At 54.5% G+C, this 18433-nt stretch overlaps 1 non-coding gene across 1 annotated transcript; it reads right to left on the bottom strand.

Annotated features, from left to right (window-relative positions):
- Window positions 1-1559: 1559 nt before the first annotated feature.
- Window positions 1560-1684, bottom strand: LOC130036358 (small nucleolar RNA SNORA40). The gene has a single exon (XR_008794392.1). It is a non-coding gene; the product is annotated as a small nucleolar RNA SNORA40 (small nucleolar RNA).
- Window positions 1685-18433: the final 16749 nt, after the last annotated feature.

Raw genomic sequence — 18433 nt, 5'->3', positions numbered from 1 at the left:
TTACTCCTGGCTCTTCACTCAGGAACCACTTCTAGCAGTGCTCAGAGGATCATACGGGAAACCGGGGATTGAACCCAGATCAGTCATAATCACAGCAAGCACCAGGCCATCTGTACTATCTTTCCAGTCCCATGGTTTAAACCTTTCTTTCTTGAAAGATTATTTTTCCTTATTGATTCAGGTTCTTGACTTTTTTTTTCTTTTTAGGTCACACCCAGCAATGCTCAGGGTTACTCCTGGATTTGCACTCAGAAATTACTCCTGGCGGTGCTTGGGGGACCATATGGGATGCCGGGGATCGAACCCAGGTCGGCCGCGTGCAAGGCAAACGCCCTATCCGCTGTGCTATCACTCCGGCCCCTCTTGACTTCTTATTAGTTTGGATTTCCAGTTTCTTTTTTAATTCATTTTAGTAGTTGTGTCTTTCTGGGAATTAGTTTATTTAGAGGCTATCAAGGTTTATTGGCAAAGAACTATTCATATTCTCTTTTTGGTTTGATTTTGGGGCATACCTGCTGCACTCAGGGCTCACTCTTGGCTAGTAGGGGGGCCCAATGTACTTCTGGGTTGGCCTGGCTCGGCCACATGCAAGGCAAATGCCATAACCTCTGTTTTCTCTAAAGCCCCTCTTAGAATCCTTAAAAAATTTCTGTAGAGTTGGTAATTTAATTTCTTATTTTAGTCATTTGCGTCTTTAGTAATTATTTTCTCTTAGTCAATTGAGATAATGGTTTGTGTGTTTTATCTTTTTAAATAACCAAAAGTTATTTTGGTTGCACTGATTTTCTCTATTTTTCCCTGACATCTATTCATTTTCTTTCTTTTTGCTTGCATTGTTTTTAGTTTGCTCTTCTGTAAAGGTTTTTTTTTGGGAAATTGGGCCTGGTGATGTTAGGGGCTATTCCTAGTTTTTTTCTCAAGGTTCAACCCCAGTGGAATTCAGGGTACCCTGAGGTGCTGGGGAATGGAGTGGAGTCAACCACGTGTCGGGCAAGGACCTCACCCCTTTTACTCTCTCTCTAGGCTTCAGAGGATTCTGAAGGTGTAAAGTGGATTATTTATTTGAAATATTTCTTCTTTATAATGTAGGCACTTACAGCTACAAAGTTCCCTCTATGCACTGCTTTTGATGTATCTCTAAGTTTTGATATGTTGTGTTTGTTTGCAAAACACTTTGTTTCAAAGTATTTTCTAATTTTCTCATTTTCCTTGTGATCTCTTTGTTTCTCTTGTTCCAGTGTTGTTTAATTTCCATGTATTTTCCAAAAACAACAAAAAAATTAAATTAAATAAGTGTCTGGAACAATGGTTCAGTGGGTGCTTGCCTAGCACATGGCTGGCTTGGGTTTGATCCCTGGCACCACAGAGAGCCCCCAAGTCCTGCCAAGAGTGACTCCTTAGCACAGTCAGGAGTGAGCCCAGAGTGCTGCTGGGTGTGGCCTCAAAACTGAAAAAAAATTTTTTTCCATATATTTTGCATTCTTCTATCTTTTCTTCTCTTGTTGTTTCTAGTTTTAATTTCATTGAGGTTTAGAAAAGTGGTTTTATGTTTGTTTGTTCATGTTTCTTTCATCTGTATTAGAATTCATACAGAACAATGAATTCTGAGTTGCAAAAGAGGATTTGTTTTTGCACCTCTCTCAAAGTCTTGTTCATGTGTCAGACAAACACCCACACAGATAAGGGAAGAGATTTTGAATGAACATATTTTTCATTTATAAGGACTTGTTAGGTGGCTAATAATATACGATCAACCTGGAGGTGTGCCTTGTGTGCTCAGGAAATGTCCATATTCTCCTGTTGCTGGACGCTCCACATTTGTTTGCTTAACTCATCACTCTCTTCAATATCTTTCCCTCTAAACTTTTTGTTTCTAGTGATCTTATGCGGTGGTGAGAGCAATAGCACAGTGGTAGGGTGTTTGCCTTGCACGCAGCCAGCCCGGCCGAACCGGGTTCAATTCCTCTGCCCCTCTTGGAGAGCCTGACAAGCTACCGAGAGTATCTTGCCCGCACGGCAAAGCCTGGCAAGCTACCCGTGACATATTCAATATGCTAAATACAGTAACAACAAATCTCAAAATGGAGACGTTACTGGGCCTGCTCGAGCAAATCGATGAACAACGAGGACAGTCAGGAGGACAGTCAGGACAGACAGTCAGGTCTTATGCAATATTGGAAGCAGGGCATTGAAATCTTCATTACTATTATGGAACTGTGGGTGCCCTTGAATTAGTCAATATTTGCTTTATATTATTTTGGAACTCTGTTAGGTGTATGTTTGTTTACGATAAGTGTGCTTGCCCAGCGCAGAGCTGGTTCAAATCCTGACTTCACATATGGTCCCCCCAGGATTTCTAGGCAGTGACTCCTGGGCCCTGCTGCCCTAACAAAACAGCTCCCCCCAAAATCAAACACAGCTGTATCTTCTTGAAGAATTAATGGTTTTGTGACTGATGTCTTTTTTATCTGATAACAACTTTTGTCTCATTCTGGAATACCATCCAGCTTCATTTTGATTAAAATTGCAATTATATATATACATAATTATATATACAAATACATATATAAAACAGTAACAATAACGGAGGCTCTTTGTGTTCCTGTATGGAATAGATGCCATTGAATAGAATGAATAGAATATGAATAGAATAGAATATAAATGAATATAAATAAATATATATTTATTTATAAATAAATTTATTTATAAATAAATATATTTATAAATATATTTATAAAAATATATTTATAAATAAATATAAATAAAATGAATAGAATAGAATCGAGTAGATGCCATTGGGCTACACTAGCACACGACAGGATGAATGGAGACGTTACTGGCACCCGCTCGAGCAAATAGATGAACAATGGGATGACAAGTGATACGAGTGATATATAATATATACCCCCCTCTGGATCACACGCAGTGGTGCTCAGGGAATATGCCTGGCTTGGTGCTTGGGGGTGACTCCAGGCAGTGCTCAGGACATCATGCGGTCTCAAGGGTCAGACCCAGGGCTCCAGAATGCAAGACAAGTGCTCCAATCCTTGGAACCATCTCTCCTACCCCCAAATATGTATTTGAAATTCTCTTACTTTCAACCTATTTGTGTCTTTGGGTTTCCAGTCTTGGGTGTCCCAATTTAGCAAATGAACATACAGGATACCCAGTTAAAGTTTAACTTCAGGATTCAGTGAATCCTTCTCTAGTCTAAGTATAGTTTATGCCGTATTTGGGACTCATCTGTACTAAAAATTCTTCATTTTTTTTCAAATCATAAATTCAAGCTCAACTAGGGAACCTGGGGGCCTTTTCCAAATCTCTTTGGTGAAGTGAAGGCAAATCTCATACTCTGGAGACTCGCTTTGGGGGTCGGACTTAACCGGGAGAGGCTCATGCCAGGGACCACATTCCATCCGTGTGTGGGGGCCCTCAGGAGGTGGCAGGGCTGGGGTGCACGTGTCCCCTGCCACCAGCCTTTCCTAGCAACAATGCTGACACTTGCCGGCTCTCCCAGGTCCCCTCCCCACCCAAGCCCACCTCTGCAGCTGCTGGGTAGGAGCTGGGGACATGTGGGGCCCGCCTCAGGTCCAGCTCAGAACGGCGTGCTCACAACTCCCCACCACACACATGTCCCATGAGACTGCACTCTGAGCACACCATTTCCGCGAACACAGGGACGCTGTCGGACAGACGCCAGCACAACAGGCTGCCTCACAGACTCATCCCCTGCACCGTCACTGCTTGTCTCAACTCTCAGCCCTGCACAGTGATTGCCACACGGTCCTTTCCGGCTGTCTGCTCCAGAAGAGATTATGTGCATAGCGTGTGAGGGCATACGTATGTATATGAGCACATGGGCACATGCATGCATGCATGTGTGCGCGTGTACGTGTATGTAAGTGTGTGCACATAGGAATGTACATGCATTTGCGTGTGCACACATATGTGGGTGCATGTGTACATGTATACATGCATCTGACTGCATGGATGTGTACAAGCAAACAGACATGTGAGAGCATGTGGGCTGTCTATTCTCCCCCTCCCCCAACCGTGGGAAGCTGAGGCAAGGTGGACCAGCTGGGGTCTCCATGGCAACCCCAAACTCCCCAGGCGGAAGGAGAAGGTGCTGGAAGGTGATGTTGGCTTTGACCCAGGTGCTTGCTCCAAGCAAGGCTGGAGACAGGACGCTGGGCAGAGGGGGAGGGGGGAAGGGACAGGGTGACCATCTGGACCTGGGAGAGTGGAGCCGCAGGCACTGCCCGAGGGCCATGTGGCAGATGGACATCAGGGTGCCTGCGAGGAGCAGGGGGGAGCGTCCAGCCTGGCATATGCAGGGCCCTCCCCGCACTTTATCTCTGCAGGCCCTAGGCGCTAGCAGGCCACGCAATGCCTCTCAGAGCTCTGCTCTGGTCAGCCGGCACGGGAGGGGCGGCCCCACCCCTCAGGCCAGCGGGACTGTAGAGGCCACGAGCCCTCCAGGTTATGCGAGTCCTATATGACCCCACAGCTGTCCTCTGGGTCTCCCCCAGTCCTCCCCTGACCCCACAGCTGGCTTCTCTGACTCCTACCCCTGCAGGCCAGGGGCCCTGAGTGGATTCTGGGAGATGCGGAATGGATGTATGCAAACCCACAAAGGGCAAGGCCAGCCAGGCCCTGACCCCAGCAGCCCAGTTGTCCAGCTTGTCCCTCCAGCCAGAGGCCTCTAACCCTGCCCTCACCTCAAAACTGGACAGGGGGTGTCAGAGAGCAGAGAGGGGAGAGGAGGAGAGGAGGGGAAGGGTGAAGAGAGTGGGTAGGGGGGAAGAAAGAGTGGGGAGGGTGGGAGGATGGACGGGAAGGAAGAGGGGAGAAGAGGGAAGAGGAGGGGAGGGGAGGGAGAGGAGGAGAGGAGGGAAGGAGAGGAGAGGAGGGAAGGAGGGAAGGGGAGGAGAGGAGAGGGGAGGACAGGAGAAGGGAGGAGCGGAGAGGAGAGGAGAGGAGAGGAGAGGAGAGGAGAGGAGAGGAGAGGAGAGGAGAGGAGAGGAGAGGAGAGGAGAGGAGAGGAGAGGAGAGGAGAGGAGAGGAGAGGAGAGGGGAGGGGAGGGGAGAGGAGTGAAGTAGTGGAGGAGGTGAGAAGGGGAGGGGGAGGGGGGAGGAGGGGAGGGAGAGAGGGAGGAAGGGATGAAGGGAGGAGGAGGCGGTGAGCCTGCAGCTCATCCTCCTGGACTGTGTCCTGACCCTTCTGCTCCCGGCCCCTCCAGCCAGCCGGGCCCAGCGGGGTCCCATCCTGTCACTCCCAGGGCCTTGGGCCCTGAGTGCTGAGCCTGTGGCCATCCCAGGCTTGGGTCTGAGACTGTCAGAGCAGCGTTGTGTGTATGTCTGGCAGGGGCCAGGCACGTATGTTGTATGTGCTGTGTAGTTTGTGTGTGTATATGTGTGTGCATGTCTGTGTGGTGTGTGTTGCATTTATGCATTTGCTCATGTGTGTGGTCTTATGGTGCGTGTGCGTATGGCATATGTGTGTGCGTGTGTAGTCTGTTTGGTGTCTGTGTACATGTGTGGGTGATCAGTGTGCATGTGTGGTCTGTGCACATGTGTATGGTGTGCATGTGTGTGCACATCTGCATGTGTACACGTGTGTGCCCTGTGTTTGTACATACATGTGTGGTCTGTGTGGTGTGTGCACAAGTTGTGCGGTGTGCACGTGGTCATGATGATGTGTGCGTGGTATGTGTGCACACAAGTGAGTGCATGCGAGTGGGTCTGTGGTAGGTGTGCTGTGTGCATGGTGTACGCATACCTATGTGCATGTGTGCATTTGTGTGGTGTCTGCATGTGCGTGTATGTGTGCAGTGTTGTGTGTGCATGTGTGCTCACATGTATGTGTGTAGTGAATGTGTGCTGTGTGTATCTTCGTGTGTGTCATGTGTTCGCATGTGTGTGTATGTGTGCATACTGTGTATGTGTGTGGCATGTGTACGTATATGCATGAGTGTAGGTGTGTGCATGTGTGGTGTGCACATGTGTGTGAGCATATGGGGGCGTGTGTGCCTATGTGTGCTCCTGTGTGGTATGAGTGCGTGTGGTGGGGTGTGCATGTGTGTGTTGTGTGTGTATGTGTGTGGTATGTGTGCGCGCGCGTGTGGTGTATGCATGTGTTTGCGAGGTGTGCATGAGTGGAGTGTACGTGTTTGCGTGTTGTGGTGTGTTTGTGTGTAGCGTGTGCGCGTGTGTGGAGCAGATGTGTTTGCACGGGTGTGGTGTGTGCGCGTGTGTCGAGTGTAGGTGTTTGTGCATGTGTGGTGTGAGCATTTGTACGGTGTGTGCGGTGTGTGTACGTGGGTGCTGTGTGCTGTGTGTGCGCGTGCGTGTCTGGGCCTTCCCCTTGCCCTTCTCCGGAACCAGCGGCTTTGAATCCCGAGGTTCCGAAGAAGGACGCGGCCGCTCTGCCCTCTGGTGGTTAAATCTGGAACTGCAGCCTCCGTGGGGCAGCAGCTCTGGGGCTCAACATCACTGTCACTGTCACTGTCCTCCCATTGTTCGTCGATTTGCTCGAGCGGGCCCAGTAACGTCTCCATTGTGAGACTTGTTGTTACTGTGTTTGGCATATCGAATACGTCACGGGGAGTTTGCCAGGCTCTGCCGTGCGGGCGGGATACTCTCGGTAGCTTGCCGGGCTCTTCCGAGATGGGCGCAGGAATCGAACTCGGGTGGGCCATGTTGGCTGCGTGCAAGGCAAACGCCCTACCGCTGTGCTATCACTCCAGAGGGCTCAACATACCGATGGGAAACGGAGTTCTCGGAGGAAAAGGACCAAGGATAGAACCCCGTCACCACCTGTCACCACCTGGCTGCTTCCTCCACCGTCTGTCAGTTCTTTCAGCTCCTGGAGTGGGGTGGGAACTACTGTGTGGGCCTCCTGGGGGAAGGGGGTTCGAGGGCCCCAGGTGACGTCCTCAGAGGGAGGGGCGCGTGTTCACCCAGACCCTACCCCTGCCGACTTGGGCCTCAGCATCGACTGGCTCACCCGCCTCTGCACGGCTGCATGTCTCGTGTCCTGACATGCACATACACATGCTCACACACGATGCACACCTACACACAAACACAAGTGTGCACATGTACGCTCACGTATACACACATATCCACACACATGCACACGTGTATACGCTCACGTGCACGTGCATGCACCACACACATTCTCACACACAATGCACACAGGAACAAAACATGTGTGCACATGCACACTCACACGCACATGCTCACACACACGTATATGCTTACGTACACGTGCTTGCCCGTGCATGTTTGCACATGCACACGTGTACACACACACACTTACACATGTGCACACACAAATGCACACTCACACACATGCAAATGGGCACACGCATGCACACACACGCACCCACGTGTGCTTCCTTCCCAATGGCGGGCTGGAACAGAGCAGACACAGGCTCTTAGGTGAGGGTGGGCCACTTCGTGCCCTCACAGCCAGTGGCTCATTCCCCTGGGGAGACCCCCGGCTGGACCAGGAGGGACCCCAGAGTTCATCCATCCTTTTTGCACTCACTGGGTTGGCTGGTTTAAGCTTAGACCTGAGCTCCGCTTTCCCTCTGGGGTCCCTAGTCCCTTGGGGAGCACTCCTGGCAGGGCTCGGGGACCATATCTGGCTCCAGGGATTGAATCCTTGCATGGCAAGCCATTTTCCAGTGCTTTCTGCTCCAGCCCCCACAAATTTTCTATTTTAACTCATTAGATTCTGGAACTTCTGACTGCCAGGACTTCAGGAGTAAATGTGTATCATGTGTGTATTGTGTGTGTGCCGTGTGTGCCGTGTTTGTCCTGTGTGTTCCGTGTGTGTGCCATGCTTGTACCATGTGTGTGCCATGTATGTACTGTGTGCATTTTGGCAGGCTGTGTGTTGGGGCCATGTGTGTGCCATGTGTGTTCTGTGTGTGTGCCAGTATGTGCTGTAAGTGCCATCTGTGTGCTGTGTGTGCCATGTGTGTGCCATGTGTGTGCCATCTGTGCCATGTGTGTGCTATGTATGTCATGTGTGCCATGTATGCCGTGTGTGCTGTGTGTGCCCCATGTGTGTATCATACGTGCATGTGTGTACTGTGTGCTGTGTGTGCCTTGTGTGCCACGTATGCCATGTGCGTGCCATGTGTGTGCCATGTGTGTGCTATGTGTGCCACGTGTGCCATGTGTGCCACGTGTGTGCTATGTGTGTCATGTGTGCCATGTGAGCCATGTGTGTGCTGTGTGTGTTGGGGGCCATGTGTGTGCCATGTATGGCCATGTGTGTGCCCTGTGTGTGTCATGTGTGCTGTGTGTGTGTATCAGGGGCCAAGTGTGCCACATGTGTGTTGGGGGTTATTCTGTATTGGGTGTGGGGCAGTTCCAGGCAGGGCTCAGGGAATTCACAGTCTGCTCAAGCATGAGGCCCGGAGTCCCAGCCTGACCCTGCTGGCCTTAGCACCAGGGGCCCATGTTGATCTGGACCTCTGCACTCCACGGGGCATGTCCCTTAGCAAAATCAGTCACAACATTTCAGATCATCTTTCTCAAAGGGGGGGTTCCAGGGCAACCAGCATTGGAATCACGTGATTCAGGGGCCCCTGTCCATGGATGCAGTGACTCTGGGCGCATGTTGGCAACTTAAGGCTGCCAGACCTTGGGTGGCACCGAATGTGGGCTTAGCCTGGAGGAGGTGCAGTGGCAATGTGGGGTGGAGGAGGGCCTCTAAGGGGAGGTGGGGGATCTAGGTGCTAGAAGTGGCTTCTAGGTGCTGAGCCAGGAGTAAGCCCTGAGCACCCCAGAGTTTTGGCTCCAAACCAAAACATAACAAATATGGAATATGTGGGCAGCTCTAATTTGGGGACCTTTGGGAGAAACTGGTATCACCTTTTTCAGCGGGGAGCCGCCTGAAGAGCAGGGAATGCAGGCGGCTCCTTCCTCTCTTCACTGGCCTCTGGCTTCTCACACCCTCCCTCATGCCTCCCTCTCCCACGCCTCCCTCCCCCACAGACCAGCCATCAGGGTGCTCTGCACCTGCCCAGGGAATCCAGGCACCCAGAACCACCTCCCTGCCAGGGCCTTTCCCTAATCCACTGCCAATATCTGCGATCGAAGGCAATGCTCATCGATCCTGCGAGTGCGACACGAACATCTGGGGGATGTCGTCCAGCCTCCCCGACTTGTGGAGGCACCGAGGCTTCTGCGAGCTCCCCCTCCAGAGCCCACCTCCCCCTGGACTCCCCGGCGTCCCTGCTGGGCTGAGCTGCAGGCTCTGATGGGCGTGTGTGTTCCAGGCCTCAGGGCTTGGCTGGATGTCTGTCAAACAAGTGAATGAATGAATGAGTGAGTGAATGAATGAATGAATGAATGAACGAGTGAGTGAATAAATGAATGTGTGAATGAGTGAGTGAGCACTTCTCTGGCTTATTCCATCACCAAAGGCTAGTGTCCCCCGCAAGAGCATTCTGGTCAGGCAGCCAGCCTCTTCTCCCCTACACCCTCCTGTAGAGGGCAGTGGCCCCAGCAAGGGCAGCCACTTGGGAGGGCTACACAGGGGTCCCTATGTGAGGACTGGGAGCTGCGGCAGACAAGAGCCGGTCAGAGGCCCCGTCATGGTGCCTGGGCTGTGCGCGGGAGGCCGAGTGCCGTGGGGGAGCCCGCGGGGAGGGTGGCTGCTGCCAGCTGGTGCTGAAGACGCATTGCACGGCTCTGCACACGGCCTTCCGCCCATGGCACGGTCACCCTGGCAACAGAGGAAGCTGGTTGCCTGGCAACCAGGCCCTGCCTCCCCCATCCCTCCATGGCCACTTCTGCCCCTGGGGAATTCTGTCCCTCTGGATTGTTCCAGGCTTTTGATGGCATCAGATTCCTCCTGTGGCCACCTCCAAGGGCAGTGGAGGGCAGGGGCTGGCAGTGTTCCTGTGGTCCAGGTTCCGAGGACAGCCCACGTGGCCTCTCCCCGGTAAGGAGGGGGCGTTGCGCCTGGTCTCCCTGCATGCTTCTCTGCTTCCTCTTACAGCCGGGGGCGGAGACCCATTCGCTCGCTAGCAGGGTGCTCAGAGTAGAGTCTTCAGATGGGGAGTGGGGAGGACAGAGGCAGCTCCAAGTCCTTCTGGACTGACCCTGGGATGCTCAGACCTCAGAGGTCCACGGCCCTGCCAAGTCTCTTCATCCCACTTGGTTCCCCCAGATCCCAGGACACCTGGTGCTGGGCAGAGGAGGGCCTGCAGCTCCAGGCCACACTCACGCAGGTCCCCCTTTCAGCCCTCAGAGGTCATCACCCAAGGTCATTCACTGCCAGGGATTCCAAGGGGAGAGAGGCCTGCAAAGCCCCGACTCTGGGAAGACCCCCTGCCTCACCTCTAACACCCACCCTGGTGGGCAGTGGTGGGAAGGGTCCATCTCCCCCATCAGTAAGCACCCAGTGCCAGCCCCAGGAGCGAGGGCCGGTCAGCAGCCGGGCGCGGAGGGGGAGGGGAGGTTCCTTGACCTTGAGCCCGTTGCCAGGGAGCTGGGTGCCCACACTCCCATGGCCTCTGTGGAAACTGGAGGCAGGAGCTCCCCAGAATGAGACCAGCCTGGACCTCAGCAGCTCTGATTATTTTGGGGGGCCCCAACCCCCAGCCCCCGAGAGGAAGAAAGCTGGGGAGCCCCCAGAGAGAGGTGTCCCGTGTGCCTCAGTCTCTCCACTCGCCCTTACCCTCCTTGGTAACAGCTATGGGGAACCAGTTAAAGCCGACCAGGGGGTGGGGAGCCTGCGTTCCCCGCCCCTGCAAGCCGGGGCTGCCCCGTTCCCCTGGTGCCCAGCAGCAGGACACGGGACCCCGTGTGGGCGTCTGTCCCCCCCAACAGCTGCGGCCACGGGCCAGGAGCAGCGTCTCCCCACGAGGCACGTGGCTGGGTCTGAGTCTGGCTCTGCCCCGGCCGCGCGACGGCGGGTGGGTCTTGGGTGGCCTGGAGAGGCGGCCGGGAACGGGTGAGTGGACAGCCAGGAGCCTCGGACTGCCCGGGGACCGCCGGCCGCGGGCGATTCGTTCTGAGACAGCACCACCTGCTGGCCGCCGAGGGCATGGCGCCCTGCGGGGCCGCCCCAAATCAGCATCCCCAGGCTGGGAAGATGCACCTGCTGGTTCTCTGCACCCTGGGCCCAGGAGAAGAGTGCAGTCACTTAGATGATGCCCGTGTTACCGTGTCATGCTATGATCTCAGAGGCCCAGGGACGGAGAAACGGCAGGAATGGTCAGAGGTGCAGTCAGCCAGAACGGGCAGCCCCTCCTTCGCCCCTGTCTCCAGCCCAGGACAGGGATCCTGAGCTCCCAGGAGGGGTCCTGAGACCCAGGTGAGGGTCCTGAGCTCCCAGAAGGGGTTCTGAGGCCCAGGGAGGGTCCTGAGTTGCAGGCCCTGAGACTTGCTGAGGCCACGCACAGAGTCGTGAGCTGAGGGTCGTGAACCTACTGTCAGGAGCTTCAGGCCACCCTGAGGCTGTTTGTCTCTGGGATCTGCTCAGAGTGAGAAAGAGAAACACTCAGGTGAGGCCTGGACCAGCTTCTTCCTGGGACCCCCAGCTGTCTGGAGCCGGGGCGTGGACCTTTCCTACGTTCTCCACCCCTGACTCTACCTTCTCCTGATCTGGAAACCCTGCCTTGGAGTGGCCCCAGAGAAGGAAGGAGGTCATGAGTAGGGGTGTGGCCACTTGCCCACAGCCCACAGTCGCCTGAGGAACCCGCCTGAGTGCAGGGCTCTCCTGTCCACACCCTAACCCCTCTACACACACAGGGCACACTTCTGGAAGTCCCAGAGAAGACGGGGGAAGGTTTGGGTGCCACACAAGCAGACACACACCAAACAAAAAGTAAAAAACCCAAGTGAACAGAAATGCATGGACAGCAAAACTCTCCATCACCAAGAAGTAGGCAGGACACGAGGACGGGGGTTAAGGCGGGGTGTGTGTGCAGCCTATTTGGGTTTGACCCTGCACATTGCATATGGTCCTCAAGCACCATCAGGAGTGATCCCTGAGCACAGAGCCAGGAGTCAGCCTTGAGCACCGCCAAGTGTGGCCCCCAAACCCAATAAAATGAAAGAAAAACATCAGGAAGAAAAGAAAATCAGTGAAACATCCCTAAACAGAAATCTTAGAACTGCTCACGACATAGCAAGATGCCCTGGATTCAACGACCTCAAGGGCCATGTCCTTGCTGGCATGACTTAGAGAAGGACGGAGTGAAGTGCCATCTCCGTCTCTGTCCCTGTCTTTGTCTCTGTTTCTGTGGCCCATGAATTCCCACATTCCCTCAGCAGTTATTTTTAGGTGTGAGTTGGTAGGTAATATTTCTTCTCTTTGACTCTTCGTACTTTCTTGCCTTTCCCCCCTGTTCAAAAAGAAATCTGTATTTATCATATCATAAGGGGGGGGGAAATGTTATTTGAATAAAAGAAGCCAAGAGGAGATGATTTTTATGATTTGGAGAAGGAAAGGGAGAATTTCTTTTCTTTTTAAATTTTTTTTTGGGGGGGGGGACACTCCTGGCAGTGCTCGGGGCTAACTCCTGGCTCTGTTCTCAAGCATCACCCTGAAGGAGCTCGAGGAACCTTATAATTGAATGGGGATTGAACCTGGGTCAGTCACACTCAAGGCAAGCCCCTTATCTGCTCTATTATTGCTCCAGCCCTCAAATTTCTTTTATAAACTATTAAAAAGCATTGAGTAGGGGCCAGGGAGAGAGTTCAGTGGGCTGGAACACGTGCTTTTGCATGTGGGAAGCCTGGGCGGGGTTCTAAATACCACCTGGTAACTCAAATGCCCTGGGAGTGAGCCTCGAGCACTATGCTGGGAGCAGCCCCTGAGCACTGCTAGGTGTGGCCAAACAGAAACAAGTATGAACTAATAAAGATTAGGAGGAAAGGGGGCTGGGATAGCTCAGTGGTGAAGGTGCCCGCCCACGTAGTCACACATGTTCTGCAGTTTTGGGGTCACAGATGTGCATCCGAGTGTGGCATCACGCAAACACTGCAACCAAAGTGTGACCCCCCCCACACACAGAGCACCAGCCCCAGTAACAACAATGGCATCATGCAGCCAAAGTGTGACCTCCGGGGCTGGAGTGATAGCACAGTGGGTAGGGTGTTTGCCCTACCACACGGTGGACCCCAGTTCGATTCCCAGCATCCCATATGGTCCCCTGAGCACCACCAGGGGTGATTCCTGAGTGCAAAGCCAGGAGTAACCCCTGAGCATCACCAGGTGTGACCTGAAAAGCAAAACAAAACAAAAACAAAAGTGTGACCTCCTCCCCCCCACACACACACAGCACGGCAACAACAATGGCAACAAAAAAAAAAAAGAGAGAAAGGAGGGAAAAAAGCAAAAGAAGAGAGGAATCTAAAAAAAAATTCCCTAAAGCTAAAGATAGGCATCACTCATAAAACGGATCAAGATTGGGATATGATGCAAGAAGGATCCATTATAAAGAAGACGAAAATAGCTTAAGAATCCGAATGGGCAGTTTGTGGCCAAGGGAACTGCGTCACCCACAAACAGGGAACATTATTCAGCCTTACGGATGGCGTCGATTCTCTAGGTGACAGAAATGGAGGAATCTGAAAGCCCAGAAGCTGTGGAGATAGATCGGCCAACTTCGGCAGCTCTGCGTTCCCCTGGTAAGGTGGATGGGGGAGAAACTCGGCCACGAGTGCTCACTCGAGCGTGCCCGGAGCAGCTTTGTTCTGAGAAACGTGGAGACCGTTGACAAGTGAACATCCAGGCTCGAGAATTCCCCAGGCTGTGACTGGCCCTCCAGGCCTGTTGTCAGCCAGGGTGGATGCAGGTGCACGGGGTGCAGGCCCCTGTTGCTCAGGGGTCAGCTATGCGTGTAGATGACTTTCCGTGTAGGCAGGCACATGGATGAGTGATGGGCAGTCCACGGGCAGCCTCCCGAGCCTGACTCCGGCCAGAGAGAGAGAACGCGGAAGATCCAAGGTGCATCCCCAAATCCCTGGAACAGCATCCGGGCAGCCGTGACCCTGGGCACCGCTAAGCACCGCCGAGGCCCCCAGGAGCCCCTGTCACTCCAAGACCCAGGGAGCACCGTGTCCTCTCAGGCCTGAGCATTGAGCTAAGGCTCTGCTTGGCTACGGACCAAAGGGACAGACCCAAACAAAACACCTGATTATCTCCAAGTCCCAAAGCTCTGCATTCTGTCCCAAAGCTCTGAAGTCATGTCCATTCGGCTTTGAGCTGGGCATGGTGAGAACATTCACACCATAGATATGAGCAAATGCATAAACCACAGTTTTTAAATTTTTTTAAAGAGAGCTTATGATGAAATGTTTATACCAGTGCAAATATGTTCTTTGCAGCAGTTCTTATTTTAATAGAAAAACTCCTGTGACTGAGACAGGAGGGTAGATTGGTAGTGTCACATTACTGTATCTGTGGAGCAATGAGCAGAGTCGAATAGAAGAAACAGATGCGGGTGTCAGCATTTCTTTTGGCCTAAAAGAGTCTACTGCAGAGCTGGAGACCAAAGGCCGGGTGGGGGGTCAGCAGGATATGCGGTATAGATTAGAAATAATATTCCCGGCTATTTATGGAATCTCTGTCTGTGATTTAAACTGACGGGAAGGAGAGATGCCAAGTTCGCCATGGGGAGAGAAAAGAGCGAGGAACTTTCTCTGTGTGAGTTCATTTCTTAAAGTGATTCTGACAAAATATGGAACAGCCATCACTGAGGCCTCAGGGTTCCCAAGTCCTGAGCCTCCACGCGGTCTGTGTTTGAGGATAAGGAAGCAGTCACGCGAGCTCCCTCTCTGCTCACAGTCACTGAAACTGCGGCGATGTGCACAGGGGGGCCTGTGAGCTTGTCGGGAAGGACGGCTTGCAGAGGGGCCCGTTGTCTCCGTTCTAACTCTTCATGGTTGTACGGATGCTGAGGAGTTGAGATGACCCGGGTTGTCCTGTGCCTGTGTGAGTGTGAGTTTCTGTGTGTGTGCATGTGTGTCTCCATGTGCGTGTCTGTGTGTTTTTGTATGTCTGCGAGTGAGCATGTCTGCGTGTGTGCATGTGTGTGTGAATGTGTGTGCATGTCTGCGCATATGTGTGTCTGCGTGTGGGTACATGTGTGTCTGCATGTGCATGTGTGTGTCTGCAATGCGTGTGTATGCATGCGTGTGTGTATGCGTGTGTGTGTGTGTGTGTGTGTGTGTGTGTGTGTGTCTGGGTCATACCCAGGGGTGTGTTCAGTGGTTACTCCTGGCTCTGGACTCAGGAACTATTCCTGGCAGTGTTCAGGGGACCACGAGGGATGGGCTGTCCTCCAGCCACCCAGGTTTACTTTTTGCCCTGGTTGCCAGGATGCTCATCTCCCATGTGTCGTAAATCACAAGGGAATGACAAGGACAGGGCAAGTAGCGTCTGACCGGGATTTGCAGACACCACTGGTAAATGTCTCTGTGGAGCTTGACCTGGAGTGTCTTGTGCCTGCTGTGTGCACGCCAGCAGCCACGTTTGCAACCATCATGCCTGTGAGATGAATGATGTCTCCCTAGAGCCACCAAGCCCATTACCAGCTCCTGCTAAACCATTTCCACGCTGTGGCCCTCAGTTGGACTAGCCAGGTCAGGAGCACATGTGCCCGAGACTCCTGTTTCTGTTTCTGGGCCAGGTTCCTGGGCAGTCCCACCCTTCAGTCACTGCACGGCACAGGTGTGGGTGCGGGCAGGCCGGCTGCAGGGGCAGACACACTTTGCATGGGAACTCGCAGGCACAGGCAGGGACCAGCAATGTGCCCAGAGGCCGGCCCAGTGCACCCCAGATGCCGGGATGACCGAAATCTAGTCTGGAGCAGCGGTCAGGGATAAGGGCCTATTTCCTCATAGACAGGACTCTGCAGGTCTAGAACATCAGGGCCTTGGGGTGACCGAGCCAGGGCTCCACATACAGAAACTCTGGACGCCACGTGAAGGGGCCAGGAGAGGAGGGGACAGGGAACATAAAGAAAACGCGACTGGGTGTGAGTATCTCCCACCCCGCGAGCAGGGGTGTGGGAGCAGGGGAGTTGAGACCAGTGCAGGGCGGGAGTCCCAGCCCTGGGAGAGGCAGGTGACTCAGCAGAGCCTGGGGGACAGTGATGGGGACACTGGACAAGGGAGTGAGTCTGCAGCAGGAAAGAGGAAAGTGGCTGGGGAGGGGGGTGGCGTAGCGCCCCCATGTGAGCTGGCAAGCTGGGGAACCAGGGTGAGGTGGGGGAAGCAAGGCAGGGTGAAGTGGGGAGGAGCAGGGCAGGGAGAGGTTGGGGGGTTCAGGGCAGGGTAAGACCAGGGGGCGCAGGGCAGGGTGAGACAGGGGCCACAGTGCTTGCTGTGCTGAGCCGAGTCCCTGGCAGAGGGACTGGCAGTTCTCCGCGTGGCCACAGGCCCTGGGTCCGGCCTTAGCTCAGAGCCACTTTCCTCCCCACAGCCCGGGGCTGGGCTTAAGCCCCCGAGTGCCCTCCCCCTCCATGGGTGCCCGCCGGTCTCCCGAAAGGCCCCACTGGCCCTGGCCTCACACAGCATGGGACGTGGCTTGCCCTGGAGAGGAGCGGGCCTGCGCAGCCCCCGGCTCCCGCACCCTTGAGTGGCTGCTGCCCTTGCCCCCTTCCAGAGCCATGGACCGGCACTGGCTCTTCTCTCGGGCCAGCGAGGCCCCACCGCACAGTGCTCAGGACTCTGGGACCATAATCGGGGCTCACATATGCCAAACAGGTGCATCCCTGGCCCCAAGGCCCCGTGCCCGACCCCAGGGACTTGCAGTGCCATGAGGCCTCGCCTGCACCCAAAAGGCACCTTGGGGACTCGGTTCCAAGGACTGTGCCACTTGGTGCTCTCCAGAGTCTGGGTGGCCCAGGCGGGTCACGGCCAAGGCCCAGAGTCGCCACTGATATGGCAAATGTTCCCACATGTCGGGACGACAAAGCGCGACCACTGTGAACTCAACTCTCAGCTGGCCGCCTTGGGGGGGTCCCACCCGGAGCTTGAGGTGGGTGCCCTGGGTTTGTCCCTTCCCCGCTGGAGCAGACACCTCGCTCCCCCTCAGAGCACCATCAGCCTCAGCCCCAGAAGAAGGAAACTTCTAGCACTTCACAGATATGCCGTAAACCCTGGGGAAGCTGCCAAGTGCCTTGCTTTCTCCTCTCTCTTGCCCAAGTGCACTGAGCTTGGCTGAGTTCTTGGGCACAAGGAGCGTGAGGAATGCCAGGGTGTGAGGGCCTGTGCCTCCTGACCCTGGGGTGGGGCGCTGTTCTGGCCCGTCCAGGTGGTAAGATGGCTCCATGCCCCCTGCTTCCTCACATGGCCCAGACAGTTGCCTCCTGGTTCTTCCCTTAACTGCAGAATAGGGGTCTGTGGGGCCAGGGGCCAGGGCTACAGTACCTCTTTGTTCCTCAACTCAGAGCCAGCCAACGAGGCTCTCAGCAGCTGGGAGGGGGTTCATGAGCGGGGCAGCATGCCGGCATGTGGATTATGGGGGCGCTGGGTCCTGCTCCTGACTCTGTGAGGTACCCCAGCCCCCTCTCACACTCCCCCAAAGAGCCAAGTTAAAGGATGGCCCATGACACTACCACAACTGTGACGTGAAGGACGCTGCCCCATGACCCTTTGCAGAAGGCCTCGTCTTCTTCCTTTAGAGATGGGGAAACTGAGTCACAGATACACACACCCTGCACAGTCGTGAGAGAGTGCAGGTTGCCTCAGCCCTTAAACATGACCCCATGGTGCTGCTGGATCTGCGGGATGGGGGTGCATGGAGTCTCTGTTCGCAGGGACACGGAGAGGAAGGGGTGGCAGGAAGGACACCCCAGGGTGACAACAGGATTCACAGCTGGGGACCCGGCTCCGAGATGCTCAGCCCTGGGGGAGGAGGCGGGGGAGGGACAGAGGCCTGCGCTCAGGGGCTGAAGGGAAGGAGGCCAAGGGGCCTGGGCGGACCCGTCCATCTGCCTGGGAAACTGGCCTTCCGGCCTTCCAGCCACATTCTTCGCCATTCCCACAAGCCCCTGGGGCGCGGGGGGTAGGGGTAGGGGGCGGCAGGGAGGTCCCACAACCCCTCTGATGCTTTTCATCTCCAGTCTCTGCAATGTCAGGAATGGGCCCAGACACCAGGATAAACAACCGGCTTGACCTGGCCGCGGCCTGAGGCCGGGAGCGGCCGATAGTAGCTGTGAATCAGCCCCAGGCTCCGGTCCAGGAGAGACAGACACTTCCCAGCCAGCCACTGTTCTGGAAATTTCCACTCCAGCTGTCCCCCGACCAGAGGGAGAAAGCCAAGGACTGCAGAGGGGATACCTTTGGTTCAGGGTCATGTGGCGCGGACAGAGCCAGTGTTGGGGGGTGACCCCCCCCCACCCAGAGCTGTGTCCAAGGTCACGGTGGTGGTGCAAAGTGGGGTCCCCGT

The sequence above is a fragment of the Sorex fumeus genome, unplaced genomic scaffold (genome assembly GCF_029834395.1).
Source record: "Sorex fumeus unplaced genomic scaffold, SorFum_2.1 ptg000063l, whole genome shotgun sequence".
Taxonomy (NCBI): Eukaryota; Metazoa; Chordata; class Mammalia; order Eulipotyphla; family Soricidae; genus Sorex; species Sorex fumeus.
Note: the sequence above shows the minus strand (reverse complement) of the source record. Positions and strands in the feature narration are given on the sequence as shown.